At 38.3% G+C, this 26,312-nt stretch overlaps 1 long non-coding RNA gene across 2 annotated transcripts in view; it reads left to right on the top strand.

The window, feature by feature from the left end:
* The window catches only part of LOC106985757 (uncharacterized), a 30,285-nt gene extending 14,319 nt beyond the window's left edge, over positions 1–15,966 (top strand). The window contains exons 5-6 of one of the 2 annotated variants that reach the window (XR_001431968.3): positions 169–296; positions 12,456–15,966. This is a non-coding gene — a long non-coding RNA (uncharacterized LOC106985757). Of the gene's footprint in view, positions 1–168; positions 297–2,404; positions 3,376–12,455 lie in introns of those variants that run through there. The other variant, XR_003415201.2, reaches the window with a different exon arrangement.
* The last annotated feature ends 10,346 nt before the right edge of the window (positions 15,967–26,312 follow it).

Here is a 26,312-nt window from a genome sequence, read left to right as displayed (position 1 = left end):
ATGTTTTCGGTACTTACCAGTTCTTTAAAGTTCAGTAAGATTTCTTTTTTCATTCTCGTTAAATGATTGCTTAACGAATAATCATTATTATTTAATGAATGGTGAATAGTTAATTTTGTGTTGTCACTTTGCATTCTATAAGAGTCCCTCCTTCTGTCATTTTTACAGGTCTCAGGCCCCACAAAATCTGGATCCACCCTTGCTCTCAGCCATCCTGTTAATAAAAATTATTCATCATTCAAAACCAAGATCAAATGTCACTTCCTTTACAAATTATTTCCTGAATCCCTAATCAGGTAAGAGTTCCTTTAGAATTGTACCGTGATTTGTTTTAACACCTTAAAATCATTACTAAAATATGCCTCTTTTTCTTTCTTTCTGAGTGTTCTGCATTATTTGTTTTATTGCCTATCTTGATTGTCAGAGAAATGCGAGTCTTAAGCAGAAAAGGTGGGCATGGAGGGCATGGGGACCTGGAGCGGATGTACCACATTCGGTTTCCAGGGACATGCCCAGGGGCATAGTTTCAGGTAGGAGATGGTCTAGAGGCTGCTGGTATCTAAGAGGTCTAGAAAGTACCCCAAGGCGTAGGTGAAACGCAGGGACACCGAATCTCTTCAGCCGATCGTTAGCAGCAAGGCAAGCAGATGGTCATTATCAAGGCAATTCTTAACACCATTCACGAAGGCTCCAGTAGAAGAATTCAAATTTAGAGGCAAGAATCTATCTCCTAAAAGACAAAAGTACGCAAGGCCAAACATCAGCCTTGGAGAAATCGCATAACAGGCAGTAATCCTAGGGCCTTAGTTACTGTACCTGGAAGGACCGTAATTCTTAACAGAAGAGCAAAGAGTTCCAGCAGCAGCACCACGTGGGCCAACTTGATTGCCTTCTGGATGCATTGAGTTCTGTCTACACTAGAATGGGTAAGAGCAGAGCCCAGAGAGGCATTGAGTCAGCTAGTGGAGTTTGAGTGGGCAGAGCCCTGAGGAGAGCAGTATGCTTGAGGAATATGCCAGATAATTGTTCACGATGTTCTTTGAAGGCAGAAACTATGGGTTCACTTGAATATTCCTAGAAAAGTGTTGGCCACAGGGTAGATACTGGTGTTTATAAAATTAAAAAAAAAAGTTTTGTAGCCACGTCTTATCCCGTGGACACTCCAGAGTTTGGCATTGCCTTTCTTGAAATGTGGCTCCCAGAAATCGACAACTGGCATGTAACAGTGAAAATATTTACTTTTCTAGATCTTACTGCAATACTTTATAAGTGCTATGGAAGGTTATATCATTTATTTTATGGCAGATATGGGTTTTATTTGCTTAATGACCATTAGCACTTAATATGCTTGTAGTCAAGTAAGGTTTCTTTGTTTTCAGTGGGGTCTAATTTCAAGCTTATTTCCCCGATCTTAAACATGTAATTGGGTTCTTCAATAAAAATATTGAATTTTATATTTATAAATGTTAAATTTCATGTTAAAACCTTTTGTTTGAGCATTACAGAATATTGGAACACTTGTGAATGTCTTTTATTTATTATATTATATATCCCTTCCAGTTTTCTGCCATGCAAAAAAAAATTTTTACAATTTTTTTATTTTTAACAATGTATTACTTGAGTAAACCTAGATAGATTTTCTATATATGTACACCATCGTGTGTGTGTGTGTGTGTGTGTGTGTGTGTGTGTTTGCATATCTGTATCCTATACATTTTTTAGACAAAGAACTTTGATCACTGTTAAATCAAGAACTTAGTTAACCAAGACGGTAAATAAAATTTTGAGAAAAAGAGCCAAGGAGAATCTCTCTAAGTTTGTTAGATCATTTGGGTGATGTTGTTGTGTGGATAGATATTTAAAGAATTTTTGGAATGTGAAGACCCTTGATTAATGTTAGTTTCCCCTACAACTATTATAGATTTTGTTTTGATTTTTAATTTTCAACATCCTTTATTTGGAAATAATTTGAAGCCCATGGAAAAGTTATAACAATAGAAATAGTACATAGAATGTCAATATACTCTTTAGTCAGATTTACCCATTTTATTGTTTTACCTCATTTGCTTTCATTTGCTTTATCATTTATCATCAGTCTCCCTTTCTCTCTGATGCTGTTATCAACTTTAATAAAATTAACAATATCATCATTAGTTTATCTAAACTACTGTCTATAGTCCAATTTTGTTAAGAGTCTCAATGATGCCCTTTAATGATTTTTTTCCCCTGTCATTAAAGAATCCAGTCTAGGATCAGGTATTACATTTAGTTGTTATATTTCTTTAATTTACTTTAATCTGAAATTTTTCCCATTGGTTTTATTTATTTTTTTATGACAGTGGCATTTTTGAAGAATTAGTATTTTTTCCTTAAAAAATTTTTTTAATGTTTATTTTTGAGACAGAGAGAGAGACAGAGACAGAGACAGAGCATAAGCAGGGAGGGAGACACAGGATTGAAGCAGGCTCCAAGATCCAAGCTGTCAGCACAGAGCCCTATATAGGGCTCAAACTCACAAACCATGAGATCACAGTTTGAGCCAAAGTCAGACGCTTAACCGACTGAACCACCAAGGCACCGCATTTATTCCTTTTTTAAAATACAACTTTCCTTGTTTTGGGAGTGACTGAGGTTTTCTCATGGTTAAAATCAGGCTATACATTCCAGGCTGGACCAGAAGAGAGGTTTCAGCCTTCTGAGTGCATCATTTCTAGAGGAAGATTATGTCTATCCACATTGGCATATTAATTTTGATTACTGGGTGAAAGTGTTATCCATTTTGTTACTGAATAGCTATTATTTTTTCTTTTGCAACTACTAGAAATCTATTAGGAGTTACTCTAAAGTTATGCAAATACTGTGGTCCTCATCACAAATTTTCCCTGTATTTAGCATCTGTAGATAATTCTTGCCTAAAACAATCTATATGCCAGTGGCGCTAAATGGTCCTTTTCTAACTCTGCCTTTCCCACCATATTTCCTGGTTGCTCTTGAAATTATACTGCGTACCAAAAGCGAGAGCTTTCTCTTCCTATTTATTTATTTATTAATTATCAATAATGTGATGAATTCCTATTTTTGCAATATCTATAATTATTTACCATCCTTAATTATTTTGATATTTAAATTTATTCCTGATTTGGCCAGTGGGAGCTCCTTCATATCCTTGTGACAAATGCATACTGATTTGTTGTTGCTGCTAGTTGTTTTAACATTTACTCACTTGGGGGAATAATAGGATATCCAGCGTTCATTTTGTTCCCTCCATGCCGCAGTCTGGGTCCGCCATTGCTCTGAAAAGAACTGTTTCCATGTGGTACAGAATGGTATTAGAGACCAAAATGTTACTGATTTTTGATAGAAATCAATATCACCTTTCTAAATGAATTATTCCTGGAATCTACCTTTTTTTCCTTTCGAAAACAAGAATATCTCTCTTATTGAGGTCTTCTATAAGTTCTTTATAATCACTGTCATTCTCTTAGGGATTGTGTTAAAAGGATCCTTTATTACTCTAAGACGTATTTCACTTAGATCCAGTGACTCGAACTCATTTTCCATTGTTGGATACTCTTTATTGGTTCTCTTTCTGAAATTCAATATCTTCATTACAATGTAGTTTTCTGTCTTTCCTGTTTTAAGTGCATTATGTTTAATAATGAGAGTAGAAACAAAGTATGATATGATTTGATTATTTTTGGCATCCTATAAAAATTGAATATAACATACATATAATAAAGAACCCAGATGTTAAGTGTACAGTTCAATGAAATTTTACAAATTAAATACTCTGGTGTAACAACCTTTGTTAATAAGGTATAAAAACTTACAAGCAGCCCAGAAGCTGCCCTAGTGCACCCTATCACTCATTATCTTCCTCAAAATAACCATTTCTTTCAACAGTGTTTTGTAGTTTTCATTGTATAAACCCTGGGCTTCTTTTGTTAAATTTGTTCCTAAGTATATTTTCAATGTAATTATAAATGAAATTGTTTTCTTAAATATGATTTTAATGATTCAGTGCCAATGTATAGAAATATAATAGATTTTTTGTATCTTGATCTTGTATCATGAAACCTTGCTGAACTCATTTATTACTTCTGCTGTTTTTTTCCTATAGATTCCTTAGGTTATATATATGTATATATGTATATATATATATATGCATATTCATGTGTCTGCTGAGATGATCCATCATTTTAGTCTGTTATTCTATTAATATAGTGTAATACATTGCTTGATTTTCATATGTTCAACCAACTTTGCATTCCTGGGATAAATCCCACTTAGTCATGGTGTATAATCCTATTTATGGGTTGCTGGATTTTGATTCTGTAGAGGATTTTTATATTTATATTCATAAAAGATGTTCTGTAGTTCTCTTTTCCTATGATGTCTTTGATTTGAGTGTCAAGGGCATACTGGCCTCACAAGATGAGTTAAGAATTATTCGTTCATTTTCTATATTTTAGATTTGTTAAAGAATGGTATTAATGTGTGTGTGTGTGTGTGTGTGTGTGTGTGTGTGTGTGTGTTTGGTAGAATCCACAGGCAAAGACTTATTGCTGTGGGCTTTTCTTTGTGGATTTTTTTTTTCATTACTGATTTAATGTCTTTACTTGTTATATAGGTCTGTGCAGATTTTTTATCCTGTTTTCACTTTCAGAAGTTTGCATTTTTCTAAGGTTATTTACATTTCATCTAGATTATCTAATTTGTTGGCATGCAATTGTTTATAATAGTCCCTTATAGTCCTTTTTATTTCTGTGATTGGTAGTAATGTCCCCTCTTTCACTCCTGATTTAATTATTTTTATCTTCTATTTTTCTCTTGATCAACATATTTAACGTTTTGTCAATTTTGTTAATCATTTTAATGCATCGACTTTTGGGGGCGCCTGGGTGGCTCAGTCAGTTAAGCGTCTGACTCTTGTTGGTGGCTCAGGTTATGATCTCACTGATCCTGGGTTTGAGCCCTGCGTTGGGCTCTGTGCTGATGGAGTAAAGCCTGCTTGTGATTCTGTCTCCTTCTCTCTCTGTCCCTCTCTGGCTCTAAATAAATGCATACATACATACATACATAAACTTAAAAAAAATCAACTTTTGGTTTTCCTAATTATCTCAGTTGTTTTCATATTATTTATTATGTTTCATATTATTCTTTATTATATTTCATATTATTTATTATTTTCATAATATTATTTATTTATTATTATTATTTATTTCTTTATTCTTTGTTTTGCTTGATTTTAGTTTAATTTGCACTTCCTTTTCTAGTTTCTCTAGATGAAAATTAGGTTATTGATTTGAGAATATTTTTTTTATTTTTAAAAATGTTTTATTTATTTATTTTTGACAGAGAGAGAGAGAGAGAGAGAGAGAGAGAGAGAGAACACAAGTGGGGGAGGGACAGAGGGACTCACGGGGTGGAGCTCGAACCCATGAGATCATGGCCTGAACTGAAGTCAGATGCTTAACTGACTGAGCCACCCAGACCTGAGATAATATTTTTTAAAAAATGTAAGCAATCACAGCTATAAATTTTCCTTTAACCACTACTTCACCCACATCCCATAAGTTTTAGCGGGTTGTTTTATTGTTTTCATTCACCTGCAAGTATTTTCTAGTTTTCCTGGTGATTTCTTCTTTGATCCATTGATTAAAGAGTGCACTGTTTAGTTTTGATATATTTGTGAATTTTCCAAATTTAATTTCATTCCATTGTGGTCAGAGACATATTTTGTATGATTTTAATCCTTAAAATTTTTTTTTAATATTAAAAAAGTTTATTTATTTACTTACTTAGAGAGAGTGTGAGGGTGTATGAGCAGGGCAGGGACTGAGAGAGAGGGAGGCTGGATCTCATGAACCATGAGATCATGACCTGAGCAGAAATCAAGAGTTGGGTGTTGAAAAGAGTGAGCCACCTAGGCACCCCTTAATCCATTTCTTTTCTGGTTAAACTATCACATTCAACATTGGTGATTAACTTCTTGAAACACTCTTTTCCTTTGAATTTCCAGATTTCATTTTTCTCATGTTCTCTTCTAACTTATCTCATTGTCTTTGTCTATTGCCGTCCTCGCTCCATTTATATGTCCCTACTATGCCAGAACTGGAATTTTGATTTTGTTCTTTTGTCTCTCTACGTACTTGGTCTGGACCATGTTACATTCATATGGCTGTAGCAACCATTTTAAGCTGATTATTTTCAAATCCTGATCTGTAGCTACATTGTGGCCCCTGAATTCCAGGTTCATACCTACAGGAGGTGCATGATCAGATGGGCTGCAGGCGTCTTAAGCTCAAAACTTCAATAGTAAATTTGTCACTTCCGTAACTCTCAAGTTCCAGCTCTTTTCAGTACTCTGTTTTGTGTAGTGGTATCATGGCTGACCCATGATTTAGTGGGCATACTGGCGTGGAGGATTCCATGCCCTCTGATTTCTGGTTGGATCTGACCAATGAGGGGAGGGCAGGAGAGAAAAGGGCAGGAAGAGAGAAAAGGTTGGGTTACCCTGCTACGTCTGTGTCTTGGAATTGCTCTTCTGGCTGTGGCTTCTTCCATGGCTGTACGTCTTGTTGAGAGTGCTCTCTTCCACACCTCTGGCTCTCATCTGGTTTTTGTTAAAAGCGTTTCTTCAAAAGTTCTTTTTTCTTTTAAGAGAGAGAGAGAGAGAGAGAGAGAGAGAAAGTGAGCACAAGTTGGGGAGGGGGAGAGGGAGAGAGAGTATTAAGCTGGCTGTATGCCCAACATGGAGCCTGTCACAGGGCTTGATTCCACAACCAGGAGTTCATGACTCCTTTGGTTTCACTGCATTTATGGGACAATGTAACATTCCGTAGACAAAAGGAAAGCGCTCTGGTATTTAATTCTTAACACTTAAATTGATCCTATACTTCTATAAGGACAATAATCTTATTTAATTGGATATTCTCCACAGAAAGCCCTTTATATGTGTTTTAAATTTTAATGACTTCATAACAATGATAAACAGCAGCACAAGGCATGACATTTGATATAATCATAAGGTAGAGTTTGAACACTGAGACTAGAGGCGAGGCCAGGGAAAGGGCCAATTCATGTGAGGCCAGGGATGCTCTACTAAAGCCTTGGGCAGTCTTTGGTCGGCGGATGTCGCTGAAGGATTATAAACTAGAGGTAATATCCAGATTCATATCTTGGACGGTTCACTCAAGCAGGGATGTAGAGGCGAGACCTGTCCACACCAGAGTGGATCTTCTCTCTCACCAAATGAGGCACAGAGGACGTTTTTACCCACTCTCCAATGTTTCTTTGCAAGTTTTTCACAAAGTAGAATGTGGACTGATGTTCCTCTGGGTCCATGTATGGTTCTGGGTCTGTCTGCCTGCATCAGAATTACCCAGGGGATGCTTATTTAAGAAGGTAATTGCTAGACCCTATATCATACTTACTGAATTAACATCCTTGTAGATTGTTAATATTAAAAAAATTTTTTTAGAGGGAGAGTGAGAACATGAACAGGGGAGAGGAGCAGAGAAAGAGAGAGAGAGAGAGGAAGAGAGAATCCTAAACAGGCTCCATGCTTAGCGTGGAGCCTAACTTCGGGCTCGATCCCATGACCCTGGGATCATGACCTGAGCTGAAATCGAGTCGGACGGTCAACCGACTGAGCCTCCAGGTATCCTAAAGGTAATTTTTTTTCCCTTTTAGTGAAAGAGTGAGGATAAAGTCAAACATTTTCTAACCACATGTATATTTAATATTAGTACCTAGTGAGCTAAACTTTGTGAAGATTCAGAGACTAGTTTTTTAAAAATGCATTTGGATTTCAGGATGCTCACTGTGTACTGGGAGAAACAAATGTGTATGTATAAGTATAATGTGGAAGAAATAAAAGTTAAATCTCCTAAGAGATACAAATAAAAAAAATCTGGTAGTTGAGGTGTGGAATTTCTCAAGATTTTGCTGTTATCTTGAAGTGCTCAATTCAAATACATTTATCCAAATAAAAAAAAAACCTCACCAAAAGGAAAACATTTCCTCTTTCTGTTGCTTCAGGGCTAGCTAAAATCTTCCTCCCATTGTGTGTCCTTGGGTATCTAAGTATCTCCTGTAGTTTCTTTTAAATTTGCCCCTATGACTATATGTGGTCTCTTCATTAATTCTCCCCAAATTCCCTCTGAGTTTGCTTTCTGTTTTCTACCAGACCTTAACTGATCAGTGGTCTCGGAGTCTTTCATACGGAAAACTGAGCCGGTCCCTCCAGCTTCTGCAAACTCTTCTGACTTCAATAGAAATTTGCTGTTCCAGTCCTAACCCCCTTGGAGTGCAACTGTGACTTGAGTCCCTTGAGAGTGTCCTGGCTTGAGTCTCCCACTTCCAATAAGGTATTCAGGCAGTTTAAAATTTATAAACCTTTAATTCTGAAGGGAGCCGAGAATTTGCAGCCATATCTCTGCAAGGACCTCCCTCCACGACCCCCCCAACCCCCCCACAGCTGCCTATCACTGTTCTTTCTCTTGCTCCTTCATTTTCTCTTCATACATTCCACAAGAGCAGGAACTGGTTCCTCCTTGTTGCCACCTCTATTTCCAGAACCAAATCAAGGGCTCGCTACATTGTAGGCTCTTGATATTTGGTAGATGGATGAATGAACGCATAGCTAAACAAAAAAATCTCTGACGACCGTGTGGGTCTCAGGTTTCTGTTGGTGTGGTAAATTGTTTGCAAGGATGGCTCCAAAGCTTCCCTTATGTCTCGGGGCCTGCCCCCTTGCCAGGTGACTGTGCCCGTCCGCCTACCACAAGGTGGTATCTATTCCCCACCCGCCTCCATGTACCGGGGCTACCTCCTGACTTGCTTTGGCCAATAGAGCTTGGTGGAAGTGACGGTGTGTGACTGCGGCAGGAGGCTCTCAGGGGCCTTGCGGTGTTGCTCTGAGGCACAGTGTAAGGGAGCAAGTCTAGCCAACCAGAGGACAAGGGGCCATGAGGAAGAGGACAAAGGAAACCCAGCTGACCCGGGGCGCTCCCTGCCAGACCTGTGAGTGAAGCCAGATACGGTCGGCCCCGCCAGCCATTCTAGATGAATGGGACGGCTTGAGTGAGTCCAGGTAGGGGCCGACAGGAACCACCCGCCAGCATGCAGAATCACAGGAAATAATAAATTGTTGCTTTTTCAGGCACAGGACTTAAAAGATGACATGACTTTAAAAATAAACACGTCAGTGTCATTCCCTTTGAGGAACTTATAATCCACTGGGAAAGATGTGTCACGTATACTAATAATTTCTGGCTCTTGTTTGAGTAGATTATGGATACAATTGTAGACTCTTCCTCCTGGAGTTGTGAATAATTCTTGGCAGCTGGGAAAAGGACCTCTCACAAAAATAAAATGAAGACAGAGCGACTTTGAAAAAACTCACATTTGGCCTAATACATGTGAAATATTGGAAATGGGGAGACACACACGCATAAAGCTGGGGAATTGGAGCCATTTATTTTATGCATTATTTGGGAAGGAGGTATGAATTTAGTATTGTCCTAACCATCTCAGCTTTTCTCTGTGGGAGCATGCGGGAAGAATATATTTACACTGGGTTCTATACAGATATTACATATATTTTACATACAAGCTCTGACAGACTCAATTCAGACCGAAGAGTAATCTTTCAGATACTTTTTACTGCATTTATATTATAAATTCCATTTGGTGGGCGAATATCACTGTAAGCCTCGGCATTCATATGCTAATGTTATAAGTTGGAGTTGTCAAGAGAATTATGCGCAGGCTTGAGTACATGTGTGTGTGAGTGAGTGATATTTGTGTTTGCCAAAGCAGCATGTGCTCCTGAAGGGAGAGTGTGTCTTATCTTACTAGCTGTCTGGTCTCAGTTTCTCTCTCTAATGTGCCAAGAAGAAAATGTCTTTATCACTGAATATTTTGGTGATGCACAGATTCCAGGATGCCCTCCAGTGGTATGAGACATCTGTGTGTATGTGTATGTGTGCACGCATATATGTGTGTGTGTGTGTGTGTACATACATTTGTTAGGATGGGGGATTAGAATACTTTTGGCGACTGTGTTCTTATTTCATGGGATACCTTTTAACCTTCTCTCAGAATTTTGAACTCCTTTGGTTTCATTGCATTTGTGAGACAGTTTAACATTCCGTAGACAAAAGGAAAGTGCTCTGGTATTTAATTCTTAACACTTAAATTGATCCTATACTTCTATAAGGACAATAATCTTATTTAATTGGATATTCTCCACAGAAAGCCCTTTATATGTGTTTTAAATTTTAATGACTTCATAACAATGATAAACAGCAGCACAAGGCATGACATTTGATATAATCATAAGGTAGAGTTTGAACACTGAGACTAGAGGCGAGGCCAGGGAAAGGGCCAATTCATGTGAGGCCAGGGATGCTCTACTAAAGCCTTGGGCAGTCTTTGGTCGGCGGATGTCGCTGAAGGATTATAAACTAGAGGTAATATCCAGATTCATATCTTGGACGGTTCACTCAAGCAGGGATGTAGAGGCGAGACCTGTCCACACCAGAGTGGATCTTCTCTCTCACCAAATGAGGCGCAGAGGACGTTTACCCACTATCAAATATTTCTTAGCAAGTTTTTCAAGAAGTAGGATGTGGACTGATGTTCCTTGGGTCCATGTATGGTTCTGGGTCTGTCTGCCTGCATCAGAATTACCCAGGGGATGCTTGTTTAAGAAGGTAATTGCTAGACCCTATATCATACTTACTGAATTAACATCCTTACAGATTGTTAATATTTTTAAAAAGTTTTTTAGAGGGAGAGAGAAAACGTGAGTGGGACAGAGGGGAAGAGAAAGAAAGAGAGAGAATCTCACGCAGGCCCCATGCTTAGTGTGGAGCCTGATGTTGGGCTCGATCCTACGACCCTGGGATCATGACCTAGGCTGAAATCAAAAGTTGGATGCTCAACTAACTGAGCCAGGTGCCCCAATTGTTAATATTATATCCTGACTTTGTTCAAACTTCTCCCTTTATCCAGAACATTTTCCCTTTCTCCTTCTCCATCTTAGTCATTTTTTCAAAATCCAGCTAAATCATCGCTTCAATTCCAAGTAAGGTTGGAACTGATCACTCTCTCCACTGTGCTTCTACTGTTCCCTTTAATCATTGCTACACAGAATGTGGCGGCACATTAATGCATTCTTTGTTCACATTTGTATTCTTCCCACTAGATCTTTAGGGAACAGTGATTATGACCTATGTGTGTTTGTTTTCCTGCTGCCTACCACAGGAGTTTAGGGACTTCATAAACATTTTTGGATATATATACGGATAAATGAAAATTTCTTGAGTGTGTCCACATTTCTAATTTTTCTATGGCCACTTGTGTTCAGTTTAAGTGTTTATTGCATGCTTGTTTTTTGCCTAAGTCTGTGCTTACTGTTAGGAGAAGGTCATAGGTTTCTAGTTGGGCAACGGGGCAATATAACACAAACTCATGTGTTGTGGTTCATGCTGTGATGCTATGGACAGTTCCTATGTGACGAGATCAACACTGGTTAGTATCTTAGACACCTAGGTGAAAAATCTGGGATTTGAAATAGACCTTGAGGGTCCAATACAGTTTAGAAAGGTGAGGAGAGACCATGCCATTCACAGTCAGTGTTTAAGTAGGCATGTTTATGGAAGAGGCCAAGTTCACAGTAAGAATGGAGGGTGAACAACAACAAAAAAAGATGAGTGAATTGAAAAGAGTGGCTTTCTATAAGTATGGAAGAATACATAGATAATTTTTGGAGGAAAATAAATGAGACCCTTGGCAACATCTAAGAAAATAATTTTGTCATAAAAAATGGAAAAAATAGGGTGTAAGCAGTGGGAACTACAAAAAACAAACGAAAATATTCAAATTCATGAGTTTGTCTAAATGGTCTGAGAGCATCTTGTCTAAAGAAGGAAGCTATGTATGATGTGACATGTGTGCACAATGAATAAGACCACTTTGCCCATCTTAACTTTTCCTGTGCTTCATCATGATTTAAAAATGAATCTGGTACCTACCATATTCCCTACACTGGACACGTGGGGACTGTCCTTTGGGTTGAACCAGGGCTTCCAATCCCAGGAGTTTCTCCAGAAGAACAACTCTGTGAGGAAGCATGTCTTCAGGATGGGGAGCTGGTGGAGTCTATCTTACAATGTGAAGGGTCTCACTGGTGACACCAGAAACTATTCAAAGGGAGAGAGAGAGAATGATGCCTACCCTAGGTCCCAATCACAAACTATCAGGCATGGTAGAACTCTTGTTCTACCTCAGTTTCCTGACCAATATGCTACTTTCATTATTTGTATCTAGATTTCTCTGTCTGTGAGTAGCATTCTGTGTGGCCTTGGCTGATGAAGCCTTTGACACCAAGAATGAGGTATATGATTTTTTCCTTGGTAGGCTCACTGTAGCTTTGGTCTCTCCAGGCTTGGAGACAGAGCCACCCTATATGTGAAGAAGTCTGGGACTTTCTGCTTTAGGACTTCGGAAGAAGAAACATGAAGTCAATACATAGCGAAGGGCCAGACGGATTGTGTCAGAAACAAACACTGAGGCGGGTGTGCTTGGCTAGCCAATGCATAAAATTCAGAGGAAGTTGAAGTGTGCATAACTAAGATATCACAAACAAACATGACATATATGAGCTTTGAGAAAGAAGCATTGTACAAACAGCGTTTATGGTTTGTGAATTATGGGGCTAGATAAATGTGAACTAAATCGTCAGGACAACTTGGGAGATTTCTGCCTCATGAGAGTTCCCAAAGATTCATTTATATTTCATTTCTCTGTGATGTATGGCTCCATAAATTTTGGGTAAAACAGAGGGAGAAAGACTTGTACCTGCAGTCTAGAAGTTCCTGCCCACCTTGAAGGGTGCTGATTCTGCCAGTTACAGCTTGGAAGCTCTCATATGTTTTTGGAAGAAGAAGGTGATTCTTGTGGAGTGGCCACCCGCAGATTTGGAAGAATGGGGGTTCACCTGACACCGCACCTTTTACAGTGGGGACCTCTTCAGATGACCTTGGATAATATTCATTCTTCTCTAAAACTGGGAGTTGGCTGACAAACTACATGAGTTACGGCATCTTTTTATTTGTGTGAAGTAGAGACTGGAAATTTATGGAACAGGAAGTGATAAATCAAAGAGATGGGAATGAATAAGAAATGGCTCCCTTAAACTTTTGTATTTGTTGATGCACCAGCAAAAAATACACAGCCTGGAAAAGTGAAGACAGTAAAATACTTTTGAGTTCCTTCTAGAAATGCATGATATAAATGTGATGCATTATATTCATTTATGCTCCTAGAAGGCACAGTTTTGTTTTTTTGTTTTTTGTTTTTTTTTGGAGTGCTCAAAAGAAAGAATGATTTGATACATGGAGGAAAAGTGCTAAAAGAAACTTTTAAAACATTTGCCACTGGAACATCATTTCAAACCTGTCAGAAATGTGAGCAGGAAATAGAAAACTTCTGCCTTGACAATGTTTTGGGGAAAATGGGCCAACTAAACATCATTTGAAGGCAGCGAGGAGGCAAATGCTCAGAAACACAATTTTATTTCCTTTTACAAATTCTTCCTCCAGAGTTTTTAGTCACTCACAAAACAGATGTCATTTTTGAAAATGCAGAATTGCAAAACACAAAAAAATCAGCCTTCTTCAAGAATGCTGTTGTGCTTTCTCCTTATTTGCTGGTAGAAAACATGTGTGTCTTGAATTCCAATTATCTTTTCAGTTCAGTATTTTCTTCAGAGAACAAAAACTTTCTGGTACAGCTGCAGAAGCACAAACAAAATGGTATCACAGAAGAGCGACTAGCACCTTGGAACCAGCTGTTTATGCTATTTAGTCATCTTCTTTTTAACCCTCCGAGTCCTGAACAAGAGTGGGGAATATTCTGGAATATGATCAGCTCTGCGTGTGTGTGCGCGCGCGCGCATGTGTTTAATGCTTTCTCAGCTTGCACTGGAGGGCTGTATGAAGACAGACAGGCCTGTATCCTCGTCTCAGCATTGCCATGTATTAATCTTGTGACTTTAGGAAATTTATTTAGCTTTTCCAAGCTTTGTTTTCTCATCTACAGAATGGCTATAATAATATTTACCTCATAATGTTGCTGTGAGAATTAAGTAAGACAGTGCCTATGAAAATACCCAGCGCGTCACATGGCACATAATAGGTGCTTGATAGATGGTAGTTATCATGAGACTGCGACCTATTTGAAGTCAGTCTTGTGTGCTATCCAGGTGATAGTTGCTCTGCAGCATTGCATAAATATCTGAGCGCCTACTGTGTGTAGTCGCTTTCACCTGTGCTGTGGTAATTCTTCCAGAAACCTGTATAATTGTGTCATTGTTGCTATTTTCTAGATAGGAGACGAACATGCAGAAAGGCTCAGGAGATTGTTGAAGTTCCAGGCAATTAGTGGTATTCTGGGGCTCAAATTCAAATTTGAAGTCAAGCATGCTTTCCGGAGAGACTTCCTAAAACAAGACAGAATGAAACAAAAACGGAACAACCACACAAAACTAAACCAATAGGGGTGAGGATATGTTAGCGTATCACAGTACGCGTTCAGTGGAAAAGTCAGTCTGCAAAAGCAGGGGAAGGCAGGCGGCCTCTGGGGCTCTGATTCAATCTAGAAGCCTCAGAGGTGCGAGTGTTCAAATGGGAGATTTACTATGATCTGGGGGTATGGAGCCGGAGGCTGCTTCCAATTGAAATTATAATTTCATCTTTCCAATCCACAGAAAGTGCATTAGCTATAATTTATGTTACCTTGAGCCACGATCATCCACACCTTTGGTGTTTTGCAGCCTCCCACTGACTTTCAGAAAAGGAAATTTAAAGGCATCTACATAGCATGGGCTGCACCTTTACTGACACATGGCCAGCAACTACAAACTTTTCTAAGAAAAGCAACTTTCATATAAAAGGCTTGATTCCATACCCAGTAGCTTCATGGAGGCTAAGTAAAAGAGTGTTTTTTTTTTTTTAATGAAGTGAAAAGTAAGATATTGTGGTTTCTTCAGTGTGAATGGAATTGATTCAAAAGACATCCTTTTATTTCACAAGCTCCTTTGAAATGAAATCAAAGGGGACGAAGGGGCAAAGGAAAAACAACCTATCCATCTCCCCAGAGAAGGAAGGTTTTCCTATTAGAGTGTGAATCCAGGGGCAAGGACAACATGCTATTTCTCTTACTGTCTAGCTTCTCACCAGGCATTTCTTTTTCATAAAGTCAGCTTAATCGGAAATTAAAATCCCCGATACCTTCCCCATGAAGGTTGGAGGTGGATGTTCAGATCCTTGGAGTTGTCCTGGGATGTGGCTGCCAGGACTGAATCTCTGATGGATGCAGTGACTTTGAGGAAGAGGAGGCTGGGCTGCCTGGGGACAGTGCCCGCCAGCATGACTCATGAGGAAGGACAGGGTCAAATCAAAGGTGACTGGCCTGAAAGACCTTTGGGATGGAAATCACAGTCTTTTGTTTGAAGGCGTCTTGTTGCTGGGTTACACAGGACTTCTAGATGTTGCCTGTGTCTTTTCTTTTCTTTTTTTTTAGTGTTTATTTACTTTTGAGAGAGACAGAGACAGAATGCGAGTGGGTTAGGGACAGAGAGGGAGGGAGACACAGAATCCGAAGCAGGCTCCAGGCTCCGAGCTGTCAGCACAGAGCCCGATGCGGGGCTCAAATCCATGAGTTGCGAGATCATGACCTGAGCCGAAGTCGGATGCTCAACTGACTGAGCCACCCAGGCGCCCCTGCCTGTCTTTCCTCCCCAACGAAAACCCCAAATGACCTTGCAGTAGGCTTTCCATTTTGCTCCACGTGGAATGTTCAAGAGGGCTTGCTTTTTGCTTCTGGTGACTTTGGAGGGAAGCAGATAGCTTAATTTCTCTAAAGTCTGTATGTCTGTTTGCTTGATGCCGTTTAAGTCAAGTGAAACTGGCAGGTTTCAACTCCCACTCTTCGCCGACCTTCTGGAATATTTTTTAGATTTTAATTGGTGTTGGGAAAAGGAGACCCTCTGCAAATTTTACCAGTGATCTGCTACCCTTAATATAATTGGGCAAAGGGATGGAGATGGGGTCTGGATAGCATGACTTGGAACTGATGGTGGAATTGCCATCACAAGTGGGTTGGAAAATGAAAGGGTTCTTACTCTTCCCTTCCACTATGTTGACATAAAGACACCACTCCTCAATGTCAAGGCTACCCTTCATTCTGGAGTTGTTTTGCCCAGCCTCTTGGATGATGAATTTTTGCCAAGATGAACCATGAAAACTATTCTCAAAGATTAGGGAAATATGAATAATAACTCATATCTCCATTAGGGTGACTGACTCTCTTGTTTTGCTTGAGGCTGACGGTTTTTTTCCTAGGATATGAGATTTTCCATTTTAAAACTACAATAATCCCAGACAAATATCATCCTATCACAGGAGGACAGCGGAGCGTAGAGTGTTGAACTGAGAATCAGAAACCCTGATATGAAGATTGGGCTATTGAACTGACCAGCTGTGTGGCCTCGAATAACCTTTCTGAATGGCAGTTTCTTCAGCAGCAAAACGAAAGCTCTGGCTGTGTGGTCCACGGGGTTCCTTCCTGCTTCAACAGCCCATGATTTCAAGACTGTTTGCAGTGTCTGGAATGGAAGCAAAATAAAAAAGAGTTCGTGGAATGTCTTTAAAAGGTTGTACTGCAGCTGGGATAGGGACTGCCCAGCCTAGAAATCTGGAAAGACCTCCATCTCTGTTGCAAGCAGCCTGTGTTCATGCATACCTTCCTGCAGCCTCCTGGAGTTCCAAGCGAGGACGCTCAGCCTCCTGTACCCTGTGCAGCCTGTCCCATTCACCGGAATTCTCCTCTGCACTCTCCTTCCTCCCACTGCCATCACAAGGGGTGATGGTTCAGCCGGCCATCACCCCTTGCTTACACCCAGGTCGCTGCCGCTCTCATGTTTCTTGAAATAATACAACTACATTATTTATGTATTTTATGGTTTAAACTCTTCTTTCATTTTCATTGCATTAGCTTTTCTCCACAACTCCCAAATTAGTTTGACCTATTGAGGCTTTACCATGCCTGACCATAAATCAAAAATTATAGTTACATGCTGAATTTGGGAAAATATTCTCATGGTGGTAGGAAAATTAGCATACTTCTTGATCACAGTCTTATTTATACTTCTTTCGTCAGCCCTAATTTGTTAGTTTAAAATAACCCCTCTGCCATGATTGGAAACACAAATACTGTGTTAAAGTCCTACGTGTTTAAAAACCTTTAATTTGAACTTATACTTTTTCTATTTTAAGGTGGCTTATACAAATAACTAATACAAAACAGGACCATTAAGAATAAAATTAAAAGACACCATCGAAAGCAACAGATCAGAGAGATGTCACTTGACACTTAAAACAAATTGTAATTATTAATAACAGCTAATAATAAGAGTTAGCTGTAACAGAGTGCTTACTGTGGCCAGCAGTGGCACTTTCCATGAATCATGTCTTCGTTTCCTAACAGTTAGGGAACACAGAGAAACACTTGAGGCACATAGCTCTGTCGTCTGATTAAAGAAAATATATACCTTGATGGGTAGAAAGCAACACTTTCCTGAGCTAAATTAGAGGGACGGTTTGTTATGTTGTACTTTTCCGAAGCACTGTGATAACATGCAGGAAACTTTTTTCAGTCATGATTTTGCAAAAGCCACAAACGCTTTTCAAAAGAATGCTTCTTGTTTTGACCTGTAAAAGCTTAAGTGGTAACATAAAATTGTAACTTCGCAGAATACTGAATTCATCGTGAAGGGCTGAGTAGTTTTTTAAAAAAATAATCGGTATTAATATAGGGATAGACTTTAGGGAATGTCGTGTGGAGAACTGGCATGCCCATTTAAGCATTCTCTTTAACACCAGACGTCTTGAGTAAGCCATCTAACTTATAGTGAGATCATGATCTGTTTCTTTAAATGTAGAGCAGGTGTTCTGTGCTTCTGTGGTTAACCCAGGGCCATATATTTTATGTACTAAATGTGTAGGCAGCCAAGTAGATATTCTCATTTGGTTAAAAACCCAATTCTTATTTTCTCCGAGGCAGAAGGCCTACCCACCTGAATACGGGCAGGGACTCCAGGGCCACATGCAGTAAAGATAGTGGTTTTGTCAAAGAAGAGCTTTAAATCTTCTCAAGCTCTTGCACCACCACTTGGCAGAGATCCTAGAGTTCTGCACCATATAGCATGAAGGAATTCATTTTAGCATGAAACGATTTTAAAGGCATTTGTTACCAACAGACCATCTTGTCTGAGAGGGAACGACGTCTTGATAAACTAGACAGAATGAAATTAATTGTAAAAGACGTTTCCTTATAGTTGAAAGAATTGATGCATTGTGTGGAGTTACTTAAAATTGGTGCAGTTAATTGAAATGTAATTAATGTTGGGAAATGCCTTTCAATTCAGTGAGTTTGCTTTTATGCTTGATGCTTGACAGTGAGGTGCATTTCCTGAAAGTAGCTAGGAAGTGAATTGATTTTGTATGATAATTAAAACATACCACCAGAATTTTTTTAAAAGAAGTACAGTCTCTTGTGTGTGTGGCAGGGGAGAGGTATGCCATATATTGGGTGTATCTGTTAGCTATAGCAAGGTGTTTGGTGTAAATCAGTAAGACAAGGAGGGAATTAGGCCATAACCATGGTTAACAACATGTACATTGACATTTACATGTACTGTAAAAATATTTTTGTTTATTCTGACTTTCACTTTAAGATGAAGATTATAATAGAGTCTAATATCATGACTATCCTAGATTTGGTACCCATTGGCATTATTGTTCACAATATATAATAATTAATATTAGGATAAATATAATATCCTAATATTATAGGATATATAATATCCTAATATTATAGGATATATAATATATTATAATATAAATATATTATATAATATATATATTTTATTTATATATATTATATATAAATTTATATATATTATATATTACATATCCTATTATATGTCCTATTATATGTATATTATATATAATATAATATATATAATTTATATATTTATATATATAATATCGATAATCATATATATTATATATATTATACGTAATATATATTATAATATAAATGTATATATCATATATATTATATGTAATATATATTATAATATAAATGTATATATAATGTAAATATATAAATATCCTAATATAAATTATTAGGATAATTTACTGTTATCCTCATTTTACAGGTGGGAAACTGAAGAACGGAGATATTAACACAGTTGGTAACCGAAGAATCCTGGATTCAAACCAGGGCAGTCTGACTTCCAAATCTCTGCTCATAACCACTAGATAATATTGCTGTAGTCATAGATTGGTGAATTTCATAAATGGTCTTAAATTGCTTTGATCTGATATTTCATGGAGATAAAACACTCTATAAAATTGATCACAGTAAGAAAATTATGGCTAACATTCTCTTATTCCTCATAAAGTCGTTCCGTTTGGAGACAAAAATGTGGTCCTAAAGTTTGTTTAGAATTAATCTGTCATGTTATTTGAAAAGAGTGTCTGGTAGCCCAATAAGCCTATTGTTTGGAACAGATAAAGCATTTTTCTTTTGGGAGACAAGGCAAACTCGATTTCATACTTTTCCTAAGGGGATTGTGCCCACAGAGCTAATTAGGGTACATAATTTTAAAAAATTGGGTTTACTTGAGATAAATTCTTAAGAGATTCCTTGATAAGAGACCTTCTCCTGGGGTCATCTTTTCTAATAGTGAGTGATTGATCAGATATTTTAGAGTAGATGGAGTTCCAGGCTCCCAGCTGGGCCAGTTCCTGGAACCTACGAAACTGAGAGACCATGTTGGCTGAGTGAAGTGACTTGCCCCGTCATCGACAGAGACAGGCATTTCCACGCTCTTTTCACAAAAGTCACGCAATGTCTCAGAACCTGCACTTAATTGCTCCTTACAGCTGAGCCCAAAACCTCCCACTGGGGTCTATTGTAATTATTGCACTCCAGGATGCAATTTTTTTTTTTAACTGAAAGAATTTATTGGTTAAAGGATCTTTTGGCTATACCAAATAAAATCTACATTGGTTAGGTTTTAGACAATCAATATTTATGAAGCCAAGACATACACTGGTAAATTCTCTTTTCCCATTTTCCAAGTAATGGTATAATAAAGCTGATTTAAGCCTATCTATGATCAAGATTATATATAGAGAAGAAATTTCTCCCCAAAGACAGGATGAGTTAAGTACTATCAAATCAAGTAGAGTAGATTAATTAAAGAGTTGGAAAATTCTCACTTGACTCAGCCTTCATATTTTTGTAATAAATAATAAGATAATTTAAAATGAAAATTATTAGAAATGTATTATGCCATCGATAATTTCATTATCAAAAGCATATTCTCTCTATGTGCCTTCAACTCCCAGATGATTAAACATGTTTGCAAGTTGCTGGAGGCAGGTAAAGGCATTCTGATAGTCCAAGGTGGTCCGGTTCGAGTGATATTTTTCAAACCGAAAGAAAAGTTGTCTCAAGTGTTGGTAACCAGAGACTATGGTATGGTACCATAAGGAAGTTGGACCCTTCTTTCCATTTTTTCTTGGAATGAAATTCCCTCATTATTATTTCAACAATATATATTTGAGTCCCTACTGTGTGTGCTAGGCACTTCATATAAGACTGTCTGTTTCAAAAGTGCCGTGAGTAGAAGCAATTAATAGATAATGATGGTAAGATAACTAAAAATGTAAATTATTAGATCATCTTTCTGATATCAATAATTGATTTACATAATGCACTTTATTTCCTGTCTGTCTTCAGTCATAAAGAGAATAAAACATATTTGGCTACTTGGTTGTTTTTTTTGTTTTTTTTAATAATTCTCAGAATACTTACTGATGGGAAAATCCAAGACATTAAAATTTTGTGACACAGTTTTTAAAATTCATAACTGAAGACGATAAGTAGCACACGTGAAGAGTTCATAGGTGTCATTCTATTCTCTATTGTGAAAGTGCCCAGATACATATACAAATCTGGCCTTTTTTTTCTATTTTGCCAAGATGATCTTTTGACCCATTTCCAAAGGTCTCTCAGACAATTAGTAGGTAGCATTTTCTAAATGCTTCACAGAAAGATTAGGGCATATACAATATATTGCTGTTTTTACATTTATTCAATAAAAATGTACTGTCCATTTTATATGAGCATTGTTTTAGGCAGAGAGCATAACATGATAAAAAGATGCATTCTGATTTTCAAGGAATTCACCACTCATCCAGGCACAATCAAGGTGAGAATCAGACATGAAAATGAACGTGGTCTACAATGATGAAGTGCTGTGATAATAGAATAAATAGTGACATGTCATAGAATCACAGAGGAAGAAGGCATCTACATTTGAAATTATTGATACGGTATAGAAAACAACCCTCACTTTTCCAATTAAGTAGCCCGAACATTTGGGATAAATTATTTGTGCCATAGCACAAAGCAGTTTCATTTTTATTAATCCTGGACTTTGTGAATTTGTAATCATCAAGTTTTACTTAGAGTAAGAAAAAAAAGCAATGAAGTAATCTGCTACTGGCTTTTCTAGTTTGCTCTCTGACATCAAGGACTTTGTGAGGAGAATGTGTGAATGTGTAATGCAGTGTCCATGTATTATGCTTTTCAATTTTTGAAATCAAAGTACTCAATCAGCATTAATTAGGAGATATTGTGCTGTAATTTCCAAGTGCATGTACAATGGGTAGTCTTCTAAATTGTGTGCAATTTTCCTTTTCTTTCGAATTTCCACATGGAGCTTTCCCTATTATATATTAAATTGAGAGGCAGTTAGTTTCACATTCTGGGCATCCAAACATTGTGTGTTTTGTTGTTGTTTTTAAAATTTCTATGTCATGTGCAAAGCATGCCTACTTCTGGAAAACTTGGTCTCTGTTGTTCTCCCCACAGCACAGACTTTATGGGCTTCTGGTAACAAACTTGGAACTGCTCCTTTTGGTTTTATAAATCATGTCTAAGGGATTCTAAACCACATTTAATTACACATGACAGAAAAGCTTCATGTGCTAATGTTCTTCTGGTTGACCCACCATGAATTCCTGCTAAAATTTTCATAAGCCTTGGAGACTATTCTCCAGAGTATCCCCCAGAGCATTTCCTGGACACCGATGATGCAAGGGTTTACCATCCCATTGATGGTTGTCCCAGGGCACCCCAGGATGAATGCTCCCATTCCCTGAAAGCTGCTCACGGACCACGATGCTACTATCAATGGCTGAAATGTGATGCAGCTTCCCCGGCAACTTCCTCCGACTCAGCCTAATGGAGATTAAGATCCATTAAGAGCTCTTTGCTGCATGTGCAATTTCTATTGATCAGATTGACTCATTTCATTTTAGCCAATGATCCTATTACAAAAGCTGCCTCCTTCCAACGTTTTACTGGCACAGGGAAACCTGCAAATGGTCTGTACTGTAACAGGCAGTACAGAGAAGGGCATTGGCTTGAGTTGTGTTTTCCAGTCCCCACTAAACATCCTTTGCAGCATATAATTCTTGCATGTTTTGGGGAATTATTATCATCCATCCTCTTACTTAGGATGGTTTGGAGGTTAGAAGTCTGTGGGATTCGTTTTTAAACTAAGTGTTATGATCGTGAAACTGTGTTAGCCACACTATAGATGTAGACAAAGTTCAGTATGAGCAACACCGTGGCTTGACAGTGAGGTTTCCCTGAATTGGAAATGTATGAGGAAAGCAGCTAAGAGAAAGGAAATGTTTGCTTATAATGACCCACTCTATTCAATTAATAGTTATCTTTGTTTGCAAGACGAGGTGTTAAGCTAGGAGGCAGACATTATTGTTTTAGTGGTCAATGCTGAATGGAATCACGGATTTTTATAAGATGTAAGAAATAGACCTTCTAAAAAGAGTTTATGGGAAAAGATAAAAGTAGAAGCAGATGTAGGAGTACAGCTACCCTGAGTGATGTCCTTTGTCTAATTACATGAATATATGACATGGTATTAATGACTTGCATATAAAAGCCCTTCGTGTTTCCCAAACATTTTCACATAGATGCGTAATAAATTCAACACCATCTATTGAGCACCTATTATGTATTATATCCTTCATATGTATTGGGACATTTAACCACTTTGAGAACCCTCTAAACTTTAAACTACTACGAGCCCCGTTTTTCAGATGAGGAGGCAAAAAATACAGGGAAGTCAAAAGACTTGCCCAGGATCTTGAGCTGAGCTGGAAGTGTCACAGCCTGGTTTTGAACTCAACCAAATCTGACTGTTTCCAAGGGAAGATTTTGTTTTGTTTTTAAATCATCCCACACTTTCTCAACTGGCTGGATTCTCTCAACAGTTTTGCTCGGTGGGTAAGCTATTATTATTAACTCTAAAGCTCAGCAGAGATAAGCAATCTATCCGAGGTATTACAAGTGGTTGATAGTCGGGTCAGGATTAGAACCTGGCCTGACATACCATATCACCTTTTCATGCAATTTTACAATCGCTTTTACATAGAGTTATGGAATATTTATGTGTCTTTTTATGCTATTCAATAATTATGGGAGTGAATTTCTACAGTCAAAATTCATTACCAGTGACTGGAATTCTAGTTTCAATTCTATTACTTTTATCTCTACCCTATAACTCCTATTCTAGCTGTTTGTCAAGTAAGAGGCTGTAATATTTATTGAGCTTCAGTAAGGTAGGAGAAGAGCATTGTATTAGGCCCAAGTTAAAGAGAAAGGATGAGGATGGATAGAGCCTTTCAAAAAAATAGTGTTTACTTGTTTTGAGGCAGCAGAAATGCCCTGAATTTTTTTCATGACCAGATAACTCCCGATGTAGAGTCGGGGTAGGCTCCACAACGTGATAAAGTAGGTTTATCGCGTGTAGTTTGTTAAATCTGCCAAAATCACGCGTTGAGTTTAGGCATAACCGTTTTGTTTTGTTTTGTTTTTTTAAATTTAATTGGACTGTTTTTGGAAGTCCAAATGGACGACTTCTCATTGGAAAAGCAGTTATTTTAATTATGAAATTAGACAAACATATGCTATGTTTCATACAAACGTGTCTTAGTTTGGAGGTGAATTAGCGCTACAATGGGTGCTTTTTGTTAAACATGACAAATAGCATTTGGTTTTTAATGAAAATCTTCTGAGAAACAGATGAAAAAAATGCAGTTCAGAATGTTCTCAAGCAGGAAATAATGCGGTAGCAATCAGTTCCCAAGAAGATCTTCACTGCCTAAATCCTAGCTCCTCATAGCTTAATCCTTCAGGATACTACCTACACTATGTCACACATGGGCAGGAAAAGTGATTGTAAATCATAAGGAGGATGTAAATCTTGCTCTGTATATTGAAAAGTTCAGATGTTTTCTGGCAGATGTGCATCTTCCAGGATTGCGAATAGAAACAAGTAATGATTTGGGCTGGGCAACAAGCCAATAGCAGCAAAGCATTTTCTTGAAAACAGTAGTTGACTGATCTGGACTATGCTAAGTTTCTTAGAGCTTCAAAAAAAAAAGAGGGTCTTTTTATATTTATTGACTATAAACAGAACATATTTTGCTTATTTCCTTATGTCTGCATAATATTTCAAATAGCCACTGAAGAATATATATTTTTAAAGACGCTATATTTGGGCTTCTGAGAGCTGCTCTAAATGATCATGTCTCTTTTCTCTGAAAGCGGCATTAAATTAACACATTCCCTCATCTGGTATGTGTTGAGAGGAAGCAAAATCTCAGAACTAAGAAATATGCTTTGGTGACCTGGGATGCATAGGTGTGTGCATGTAGGTGGTATATTAAAAGACCGAAACTTTAAGGGTGCGACTTTAAAGCGGCTTGTTTCTCATTCCCATTGCCCAATCAAATGTGCCTTTCCTGCCCCTGGATGAAATTCAGCGAAGATCCATTAGTTTTTCTGGATTCTTTAAAACAATACCAAGTCCTCTGGCACTTCTAATTATAAGAGAAGTCTTATTTTAGTAGCAAACTTATCTAGCCTATTGTAATCATGCCAACTCAATTTGACTGGAGGTTAAAGCCGTTTCCCCCTCCAGTTTGAGAAGCTGCAGTGAGGAAGAGTGGGTTGGGCGGGTCTTCTCAATTTCTCTGTCTGGCACTCCTCTTCTCTCTCCATGGTGATGAGCCCCTCTTGGGACTGACTCCGGTTCCTCTGGGGTTGGAGATGGTGGAGCTGGGGCCCCCAAAGGCCTTCCTTGACTTGTACTGCCGTGATCTGGAGTTGACATTCTCTCATCTTGGTGAATACTTACATGGGAGCAGTATGTGTATGCCTACCTTCTCACCTAGATTGCTTTGTGGCATCCTCAGAAATTGGATTCTTGATCTTTCAACTCAAGGCTATTAACACCCTTAAGAAGGTTGATGTGCAGAGTCACCCTAGAAGAATTGCTTGGTCATCTTTACAAGTTATGTGTAGTTAATCCAGGATCCCCTTTTGCAACTGGGTCGGGGTGGGGGAGGCATAGTACTTGGCATTTATCACTCTGTGCTCAGTTTACTAGGCTCGAACCAAAACTGAGAGAGAAAGAACATCCTATTAAAAATATTCTGTTACACACAGACACTGAGGTCAGCATCTTGGTGCACTGGAGCTGTCTGAAATGATCTAGAAGTGGCCACGCTGGGTTCAGGGCTCTGTAACCCTCCCAGGCACGCTGTTAGGTACGGACTGTCTTTATCTCTATCTTACGGACAAGGAAACAAGGCTGAAAGAAGCGGTATAACTCTCACGGGGTCCACCAACTATGGAGTGGAGCTGGATTTGGAGGCATGACCCCAGTGGAGTGTGTGCACTTTTAAAAATACACAGTCTTGAGTCCTATCCCACGCCTACTGTATCAGAAACCCCAGGGAGGAGGGACCCTACAATGTGAGTTTAACAAGCCTCCCATGTGAGTCTACTAACAATCCTCCCCTTTGAGAACCACTGCAGTACAATATGGTCGGGAGAGTGGAGCTCTAATCTTTGCTATGGCATTGATTATATATACAAAGGCACAGCAGTCGTAACAAGCCTGTTTGGTTTTTGTTTGTTTGTTTGTTTGTTTTTGTAGGTGCTATTGTTGAAAGATCTTTAGCTTTCTTAATGAGGAAAACTTAATAGAGTGCTACTATGAGGCAGAAACTGCTCTAAGTGGTTTACGTACCTTCATGTGCTGTTGTCTCCATCTTATAGCCTAGGAA

The sequence above is a fragment of the Acinonyx jubatus genome, chromosome F2, assembly GCF_027475565.1.
Source record: "Acinonyx jubatus isolate Ajub_Pintada_27869175 chromosome F2, VMU_Ajub_asm_v1.0, whole genome shotgun sequence".
Classification (NCBI taxonomy): domain Eukaryota; kingdom Metazoa; phylum Chordata; class Mammalia; order Carnivora; family Felidae; genus Acinonyx; species Acinonyx jubatus.
This window is presented reverse-complemented; position numbering and strand designations above follow the sequence as displayed.